Here is an 11033-nt window from a genome sequence, read left to right on the forward strand (position 1 = left end):
AATTCTGTAGAAGACTGAACTCCACCAACAGAGTTAAAAAGGATCTAGTGTCACCGACAAAAATGCAGGTCTTGTAATGAAATCAGCTAGGGATTTGGCTGTACAGTCTTCCCTTGCGATTGTCCAAGGAGCACGAGAATCTGAACACAATTCATCTGCAAAGCAAAAAGGACCCCAACCTCAACGTTCACAAAAACCTGGAAAAACGATCATGGTTCGCGATGATTCTCTCATAATCATGAACCTTGAAGACAGCTTTGACCTTCCCTTCAGTTTGTGGAACAAAAATAACAGAATGCTTTGGGAAGAGTTGAAGAGGAAGCTCAAACTTCCCAAAATCGAGTCATTAATAGTTACACGTCTCACACGAGGGAAAGGCTCCAAGGACTCTGAAACCACCCAATATTGTTTCGTGTAACGTTCACCAACACTGCCGACGTAGAAGATACTCTGATGGTTAGTCAGCTGATGAATTCAGAAGGTAATGTAAGAATACTGCCTGATATACCATATTCTGAGCGCAATCTCATCAGGAATGTCTCTAAAAAATCTCGTAAGACGTTCTTTCATTGAAGAAATATCATGTGTGTAAAGTGTCCAACACAAACTCTGATAGTTTGGAATGAAAATTCATAAAGGAGTTCTTGGAGCTCAAGAACATATTATCTCAACAAGTGGTGCGACTAGCCAAGAAAGAAGAAGATTCTACATACTGGCTAGTGAAGGTAACCGGAGCATTTCGTGTCAACAGACGCCGGTCACTAACTGGAATCCACATGCAGCCGGATAGGCTGTATTATGCAAAGATCAAGTGAGATAGCGATTTGGGGCTGACTGTTCCACTTGTGGACTTTTAAGATCATAAAGAAAATATAGAAGAGATAGTGCTAGCAACTCGGAAATCTCTTTGTAGGTAGGTTACTTGTCCATTCACAGAAGAATCATGCAGATAAACAGGACGAGGAAGCTCATGTGTTTCAAATTGGAATCATAAACTGTCCATATATGAACACTGAGAGTTTACCGAATAAAATGATTGAGTTGTGTGAACTCAATAATGCCAGCAACACTCATCCGATAAGAACGTCTGAAACACGCATATTTCAAAAATTAGACCAGGGGCTAGAAACACCAGACAGGTCTTTTTTCAGTGACAGAAAAGCAGGAATAGGGGATAGAGCAACTATGTACATGCGATCTTACTTGGTAGAACATCAAGTGTACGCTCAGGAGTTAATAAGTCCGAATAAATCTGTATGTTGCTCACCAAGGTTGTCTAACAACTCGAGTCGTCTAGCTGGAGTCATCTATAGGAAGCCCACTGAGGACATCGAGTTTGCTAATCGTACGCTTGAAGGATTATACCGCTATACTCGTCTAGGATGCACTCATATCCTGATTCTAGGAGACTTCAATCTTTTTAGAGCCAACTTCGCTGAACATTTGTACACTGAAGGTGACAACTCTACTGAGGCTCAATTATCCAACCTTACTGAAGATCTGGAATTAGTTGAAAATGTCAAGTTAGCAACTCGTCGGAGAGGTAATCAAACGCAGCCGCTCTTAGTCTGCGTATTTACAAACGAAAAATTACTGATTTCAACCTCTTACACTTGGCCCCACTGGGTCAAACTTATCATGCCGTTATATCCCTTAATATCATCAGCAAAAATGAAGTAAGACATCCTACCAACAATAAGCGCTGGAATTTCAAATGGTTGGATATGTCAGCTGACGGTCAATCTAAAGCAGGTGTATTCGGGAGTTCACCCCCAACTTGATGTGGACGCTCATTGATATTTCTTGCTACACACAATCCTATGTGCTACGAAGGATTCTGTACGGCAAACGGTCCCCAAAAACTACAAAAAACCCACAGTTATCAAGAATCGTACTCTACCGGGTGGGATACAAACGAACTGGTAAAAATAGCACCTACAGGTAATTGAAACAAGCAAACCCAAAGCACAAAGGCAATAAGAGAAAACAGGCTTCGGTACCACATAAGGCTTGTCGGTAAGTTTGTCTCGAATCCAGAGGACTTATTCTGTCACGCAGCCTTTCTTAGACAAACCGAATCCGGAGTTTCCAAACTGCTTGGTCCTAGTGGCCCAACCAACGACGACGTTGATGATGCTGACCTTCTAGTGGAACAGTGCTTTCGAACATTTCGACCGACCCATACTAACTACATTGATGAGGGTTTCACTTGCAACTCAACTGGACTCTCATAAGTGAACCTGAGCGCTGACTTAGCGTATCGGAAACTGCAGAACCCAATCAAGAACACTTATCCTGAGCCGGATATGATCCATTCTGCCATACTGAAGCAAGTAGCTTCAGTCTTGACAACGCTGCAACACCTAGTGGGGTCCTTCAGGGTTCAGTACTAGGACCTCTTCCTTCCTTAATTTATAGAAACGATCTCCCACAACAGGTATTGTCAGATTTATTACATTTTTGCTGATGATGTGGAACTCTGGAGAGAAGTTTGCAATCAAAGGTGCAAACTGGTACTTCAGGAGGATCAGACACGACTTCAAAGTTGGACAGACAACAACGTACTTAAATTTAACGCTTCAAAGTGTAAAGTACTCCATTTGAGACGTTACAGACTACGAATACAACTCAGGAAACTCACCGCTAGGGATATCCCAAGTTGAAAGAGATCTAGAAGTGCTTGTACCCTATGAAGTCTTTTGCGACAGAAATGACTTCTGAACAAACCTTGCACTGGTAACGTCAAAGTGCATTTTGGGACTGTTCGGCTTAGTCTTCAACAGTTTTATTCGACCCCATTTAGAGTATTGAAATATAGTGTTCCCTCCCTCACCCCAAACGGACAGGGATACACTGAGATGTATCCAAATTCGAACCACGAAATCATTTCAGGACTCAAATTCGAGTCCTATGAAGAGCTCCTACAACTTAAAGTTTTAAATGATGAAAGATTGCACAGAGTTATGCGAGGCTAACTTGATACTTTGACTTGACCTTGTAGGTCAAATGCAGTATAAGCGTCTTGGTTGTTATGGATCTAATTGAGACAAATAACTTTTTTATAATCGTCAACGGAAGTCAAGCATTATATTGTGATCGCCTTGTTGGAAAGCTTACTATAAGACACGGTAAGTACAGTTAGGTGAAGTTATAGCATATCACTTAAATAATGTCACGCATCATTAAATGAATGTATTCATTTCCACACGTATACGTGTGGAAGATTGCTATGGTTGAACACTTAATGCTCCTTATTACAGTAATTTGCTTTTTATTGCTACTAGTGTGTTATCAGGCTTACGGTTGCTTTAAAGCAGGATTTCCTGTACAAATGAAATGTATAGAAGTCCCTCCCAGTTCTATAACGTTCTAGGGTTGGGAGAATTTTCTCCACATTGATCACTTCATGACTGCTAATGACCATATAAATTCAATTCGTGATATGCAACTCACTTATCAGCTTCAGTTTGGAAAGGACAGGAGGCTTGATGGCCTGTGCTAGTCCTGGCAATGATGGTGTCTCAGTTAACCTAGCTTTCTTTTGAAAATGTTAACAAATGGAGTTTCATTCACATGTTGTGGTAATGAATCCCACTTGTTAATGATTCGATGGGAAAGTTGATAGTCAACTGACAATTTGTTCTCGGCTTGTGGACATTTTTGAAATGTCCTCGTAAATTCTCTGTTTTGAAAGACAAAAATGGGTGTATATCTGGTGCACATTTATCACTAACTAATTTGAGAGCTAATCAAGTCACTTCTAGTTCTTCGATATGACAACGGAAATAGGTTTTGCTTAGGTAGTCGGGCATCATACGGGAGGTTCTCTATTCCGGGGATCAGCTTAGTTGCTGTTCTGTGAACCTTTTTCAAAAGCTCACCGTTATTTTAAACAGGGGCTAGCTGCTTGTATGCAGTACTCAAGTTTAGGATGCACAAATACTACATAAAAATCAAAAAAGTTTTAGCGTCAACATGACTAAAGGCTTTACGTATTGACCATAAGGTTCTAAAACCTTTGGCAGCTTTCGCACGGGAGTGTGCAGTAGTTTTTAAGTCTTGGTTAACTTTGATTCGTAAGTTATTGTGTGTCTGGACAAGGGAAGTGGAATAATCGGGTGCTGATGTACAAAACGAAAGTGAATGCTTCACAGTTAATCTATCTTGTTTAGAAAACACACTACAAATGCATTTCTGAGCTGCAAAACTCCGTTTTCATAGCTGTTCAGTCATTTTTCTCAAAACATCATGCATCATAAAAATATTCCCCTATTTATAAAGTTGGTAATTACTTCTCATTCTATACTATCTACTTTTATTCTCTTACATGATAGGTATGGCACATAATCCTAAAAATTAACATTAGTGTGCCCAGTTAATCATTGTTTCACCTCACATAGTGATTGTTGAACGTTTGATGAAAATCTGTAGTTTCTGTCTTTGTAAATGATTATTCAAATTTTCGTATAAATTAAATTCGTTAAACTTTCTATAATCATGATTACTTCGAAAAACGAAGAACTAAAGAGAGCTGAAAAATCACGTGCATGGACCAGGCATCAAATATAACCGCACATGCATAGGCTTACGTACAATGCTTTAACCAACATTGAGCACTAGTAGTACTGTGGTGTGGGTTACTTATATCCACACAAGTAGTATATAACGGTGGTCAGTCATAGAATGTATTTCAGTGGAAGATCGAGAGGGAAATAATGGGAACGAAACACAATTGGTATGAAAATGCATGAACAATGAAATCTGCGACAACGGACTGATATTTGCAAAAGGAACAGTGAAGTTTGAGATGATGCATTGATATTTTGCAAATTAACTACTTACTCTATGGTTCTCAGATTTTAGTGAGATGCTCTGTAATTTCGTGTCAAATACATTCGATTGTCCTCACTCGTGTTCTTGTTCACTATAGTACCACCTGGCTGACCAGACCATAAGTGTTAATGCGTTCCAATTTGTGACTTAATAGTTGAAACTTGGGTGTTTTAACCACTAAGCCACTTTCTTTTGTATATATCTGACACTGGAAGTGTTACATTGAACGGTTTGTTCTTTAAGTAGAAATGAAGTGTGTATTACTTTAACTAGTTTGAGTGGGCTAGTGAGATGCTTCGACGTATGACTGAGCTTGGAATCAAATAGTTCTTGAAACATGGGTAGCAATAAGTTTTATACAAGTGTAAATGATCATTCGTTCTAACCTTCGTTCACCTAATCTATTGTAAACACAAGCGAATCAATTTGAAACCGAAAAAACCCTATATAAACTGTACCAGCTTAGTGTTTTATTTTTAGATAGGTAATTTGCAGTACCTACAATGAACTACATAAAATGAAACACCATTTACGTTGTCAAAATAAAAGATTCCCTCTCTATAGTTATGTTTTTTTTATTTGGATGAATAGCTTCTATTTGCAGGTTTAGAAAATGTTTATCCAACAATTCTATTCATCGTGTGCTTGTTCCTATTTGCCCCCGAATGCCCTGGTACGGCCGAGAGTGGGGAGAGTCCGCTCTCCCTCTCGAAATACTCTCACACGGCCACGCGTATACAGCCTCTGCCAGGGAAGTCCTACTCATTGCCTTCTCGTGGTGGGGGTGTTGTTTACGAAAATGAGAGGACGAAAAGCGAATGTCCGGCGCTTTAACCGGATCCTAAACCAATGGTGCGCATGGGCACCAGTATCCTGCGGGAACAAATGGCGTATGAACCAATCGTTGGTCACCGGCTACCATAGGACTGCATCTTCTTACGATGCTCCACTGCCTTGTGGGTTAGACCTTAGGTCAAAGGCTCGGGGTGTGGCCTCCTAAGATAACCACCTGCTTCGGTCTGGGCACCTGGGCAGTATCACAGCCCACACACAAATATGATGAACTGCCTTTGATTATGGAAACTACTTTACTTGCTTCAACTAACAATCAAATGACTATTATTATTATTATTACTACTACTATCGTTATTATTATTATTATTATTATTATTATTATTATTATTATTATTTACCACATTATTCACCCTCTTTTATACTTATACAGCGGCTCGTCTTTGGTGGAAATTCGACTGTATCTAAATGTTCTCGAGTCACTGTCCGGTTGAAAATTGTATGTTACCACCAAATATGAGTACTGAAGCAGTTTTTCTGAAACCACGTGCACCATTTAAACTGGCTGCCTTCAACGTTCGCACACTTATGCAGGTTGGACAACAGATAGGGCTGGCTATTTCTTTAGAAAGTCTTAATATTGATGTTTGTTGTCTATCCGAGACCCGTATTCAAGACTCTGGTGAAGTACTACAAATTCGATCTCCATCTGTCGCTTCAAAAAGCTTGTTTTACGTGCGCTTATCCGGGGACCCTGTGGCATCTTCGTCTGGTCTCGCTGGCGTTGGTGTCGCACTAAGCGCTAGAGCTGAAGCAGCACTAGTCGATTGGATCCCCATTAACAGTCGGTTATGTGCTGTTAGATTAGAAAGTTCCATCAAAGTGAGAAAAAATCGGCGTGAGAAACGATGTCTTTTCGTCATCTCCGCCTATGCCCCGACAGATTGCAGCCCGGATGCAATCAAGGATGAGTTTTACCACCAGTTATCTGTTCTTCTCCAGAAAGTGCGTTCGACAGATATTGTAGTACTTGAATGTAGACTTGAATGCTCAGGTCGGGCGTCTAGGCACAGAAGAGGATTGTTTAGGTGACCGATGGGGACTTGTTGGTCGCAGGTCAGATAACAGAGACCGTCTACTGCAACTGTGCACAGACCACAACCTGTTTCTGGCCAACACTAACTTTCGGCACAGTCATCGCCGATGTGCCACCTGGCGTCCTCCCTCTGCATCTGAAGCCTGGACTCAGATTGGTCACATCGCGATCAGCTACCGCTGGCGTGATTGTGTACAAGACTGCCACTCCTTTTGGAGTACCTATCTGTACTCTGATCATGCCCTGGTCTTTGCAAGTCTTACCTTACTTTTCAGTGGCCAATGAAGTGACCGCCATCAACGGATTGCTATTAGCATGCTGGTTGCAACTTCTGTTGCTAGTAAGTATCGAACCGAGCTAGTTTCTAGGCTAGCTACCATACCACCGAAAAGTATAGATGAGCATTGGTTTCAATTGCATGACGCCATGAAAATGGCGGGTACAGTCAGTTGTGGATTCGCGAAACGTCCCGCTTATAAGCACTGGGTTTCTTCAGGTTCCTTACAACTTATTGAAGCCCGTCGGTCTACTCCGGGTGACCGCGAGTTTGATCATAAACGAAGGTTGTTACGTAATGAAATTGGGCAAAGCTTGCGTAAGGACCGAGAAGCCTGGTGGTCGAAGCGTGCTAATGAGCTGGAAGCAGCAGCTGCATCTGGTAACTACCGGAAGCTCTTCCAACTCATCCGAGCCACTGACAGCAAGAAGTCTGGTTCCGACTCTGGGACTGATTGGAAGAAGCGGAGAGGTGGTCAGTATATGACATGGTGTCGGGGCATGAAAGAAAGCTGCAAAGGACTGGCTTGTGTCGGTCCTTCACGACTCCCTGGTTGGGGTCCGAGAGATGGTGCTACACAGTGGCTAGAGACTTTATCAGATATGGCTCAGAATAGAAGCCAGTGGCGTTCCTGCTGTAACCTTCTTTTACTTTCTTCATAAAAGGTAGTTGTTTCTTCCTTAACTGAAAGATTCCTTCCGATTATACCTTTCCGTTCCCCCATTATTGCTATTATTATTATTACACTACTTTACACCAATCTGTTCGTTATTGTTCCTCTTTTCTTTCACGCTCCTTACTTTTTTTTCTTCCTTGTCTTTAAATTCTCATTGTTTTGTGTGGCGCATATATATTGGCGCTCTCTTGTACCAATATTTATGTGTTCAAATAAATAAATAAATATAAATGATGAATAATCACAGTAATAAATGAAATTTTGTTGGTTTATATATTCATTAATTTAATTTAATAAGAAAGCTATCAGGATGTTTATTTCTCATTTTAAAAAAATATAACTTATTTTCCAGCATCTGACGTATTTAACGAATGGAATCCTGTTTGCTTGGGGAAAATTGACGGCGTCATCGGAAAAATCCGTTATCATTCAGGTAAGTAAATTCTATGAGTAAAAATCATTGTAAACAATACCAAGTAAGAATTCAATTATACAAAAGTAAAAGTTTACATATTTGGCTTTAAACCATATTTTGTACAAGGCGATAATGGTTGTTCAGATAGAAAACTGAAGATTAACAGTCGTTGGGGTTTACCGATCCTTTTTGGGAGTGGTGACGTAGTTAATTAAATAAATTTATAAGTTTAAAAATATCAAATTTTATCCTATAATGATCTGTGATAGTTTTTTAAAGTCTAACCCAGTCGCTTGTGTTATATTTTGTTCATAATATAGAGACAAAATGTTCACAATGTACCTTGCAAAACAGCCTTAGTGATCGAGAATCGATGGCTTTTAGTCGATTGATATGTCACTTGATTCTTACTGTATTCCATTCCTAGTCAGCAGTAGAATTATACACACACTAGTAAAAGGTAACTCTGTTTAAAGTAAAACTAAATCTTAGTCATTAAACTCGAGTATTATCGTAGTTGCTGAATAAGTATTCATCCTGGAAATAGTTCCCATTGAAAATTAAGAAGTATTGTGCAACTGTTCAGCCTAGTTCAAAGATCCTTAGACTTTCACACTCACTAGCCTACACGGCATCAAACCACTAACATTGGCATTTTTTAGCGACCATTATAATAACAAGTCAGTGACTCGAAATCTAATGTTCAAATATTTCAATTCTATCCTATTCATCACAGTTACCGAGTACTAAGTAGTTCCAAATTAGGACGAAACTTCTGTCCAGTGGTTCTCCAGTTGGTAGCAGAATGTACTGAGAACGAATTCCAAGCTAATTAAATACAGAATTAAAAATTCAATTCACGGCATTGCTCAGTCGTCGTCAATATAGAGCTCGGTGAAAGTGTGCGTTGACCCTATTTGATATACTATATTCGTCCTAACAGTTATTCGGCTTCGCAGAGCTTTACTTTATATCATCTTAATAATCATTTTGGCCATTTTTCGTCTGTAAATCTAAACCCTACTTTTATCTCTTTTTTATCCCTCACTCTCATTCATTCCTGTCATATTTTCAGTTTTTAGTCACAACTACTAATACTAATGTTTAAACTCTTTAGCTATTGATCGTGTTAACTCGCTTTTGTTGTCCGGATGTGCAAACATAAGGGGGTCAGCAACCTTGAACTGATACACGGACTAATACTGGATGGAATATAATATCTGTATAGAATTTAAATTAGGACCTCGAAATAGCAACTAGTTTTAGCTGTTAATCAAAATAAAAGTTTAATTCATACCTTAGGTTGATTGATTGATTGGTTTGCTATTATAGTAGATTTTATTGATGTTATTATATTTTACAACGTAAAATCTACTTTTTCTCTTTTAAAAACAGTAATTAAATAACATGCGATCAAAATTTGCCTACACACAACATGTGCTTTATCAAATATATAGTATTTACATTGTATAAACATGTGATCCCCACTAAAAAGGTCTAACATTCATTATAAATATGCTGTGAATAGTTTGAATTTTTGTGACTTTGAGTAGTTTCTCACAAGCTAAGTAACCTAATACAGTATGACTTGTTGTTAGTATTATTGTGATGACATTTTGTACCCTCGACTCGCCTTAAACACAAATATACGGAAGTATTCGTAAGCTTTCCAAACGATATTTTCTTCCTGTTTTTTTTCTAAATTTACAACAAAGTTGCTGATTTCGGCAAATTTACGAACTCGTAAACAGCGTTCATTGGTAAAATGACTTCCGTAAACCAAGAAACATGTAACAAACGGTTTCGTTTAGCTTGAAGAGCTTTACTTTTATGTGATATGAACTAGGTTATTTCCCAATACTCTACTCGAGTCGCCCAAAAAGGACTTTAATGATCCTTTTTTGAATGTTTAGACGGAACGCTTATAGTTGAATTAAGAGACATAAAATTCACATCGTGAATGGCTGATTCCAACCAATACCCAGAAAAAGTAGGAATATTTATGTTTTCCTCATGTATAGTGGTTGATTGGAGCGAGGAATTAACAGTTGACCTTGTTTAGTCTTCTCAGTTGTTTGCAGGCTGGATTAAGATTTACTTAAGAGCATAATAAAGCGTTTGGTTGAAGAGAATTAAGTTGTGTTTACTTGTAGGTTTCCATGCATAGATCGGGATCATTGACACATAAATTGTCCAAATGTGCTTTTTTGGGGTCCAGCATTATTCAAATTAGTTTATAGTCTCCCATTGTTGATGTTTATGACCGAATTTAATCATTCATTGCTAATATATTAACGGTATACGTCGAAATATTGCTAGTACTTACAAGGTTTTATTAAGCTCCTTCACTAGCATATGACCCAAAAACATGTAACTCACTATTCTGTTATTATCTGCTAATCTTTATATTTTACAGATAGCGATTGGAGATTATTCTTAATTAGCGCAAGTAAATCTGTTGGTATATTACCTGATGGCTTGGAAGTACGTCGAATTAGTCGTGTAACAGTATTAGTCTTGAACACTACTCCACTTGGTGACCTTAATTTAAATGTAAGTATCCCTGATATTACTGTGTCAGTTAGTGAATGGTAATACATTTTTCCCCTACCTTGTCTGTTTTGTTGTTATTTGGTACAGATTATGATAGTTTTCAAGATGTGAAACAAAGACTATTACACCTTAGGGTTTCTCAGGAGCATATAACTTTTATTCCTTTGAAGATTGAATTAAAATTAACACTTTCAAACTCGATGATGAGAATGTTATTCTTTTAATCACTTAGGTTTATCCAGATGGCCGATGATTTTGAGATTAGTCAGTGTCACTTATTTTTGGATAGATTATGTTTTAATAACATTAAAAGGGGTATTTTAACATCTGAAGTTTTATCTTCTCACTGGAACTCTGGAAGTGTGTTTGACTTCCTAGTAGGGAGTAGTTT

This window comes from Schistosoma haematobium, chromosome 3, assembly GCF_000699445.3.
Source record: "Schistosoma haematobium chromosome 3, whole genome shotgun sequence".
Classification (NCBI taxonomy): domain Eukaryota; kingdom Metazoa; phylum Platyhelminthes; class Trematoda; order Strigeidida; family Schistosomatidae; genus Schistosoma; species Schistosoma haematobium.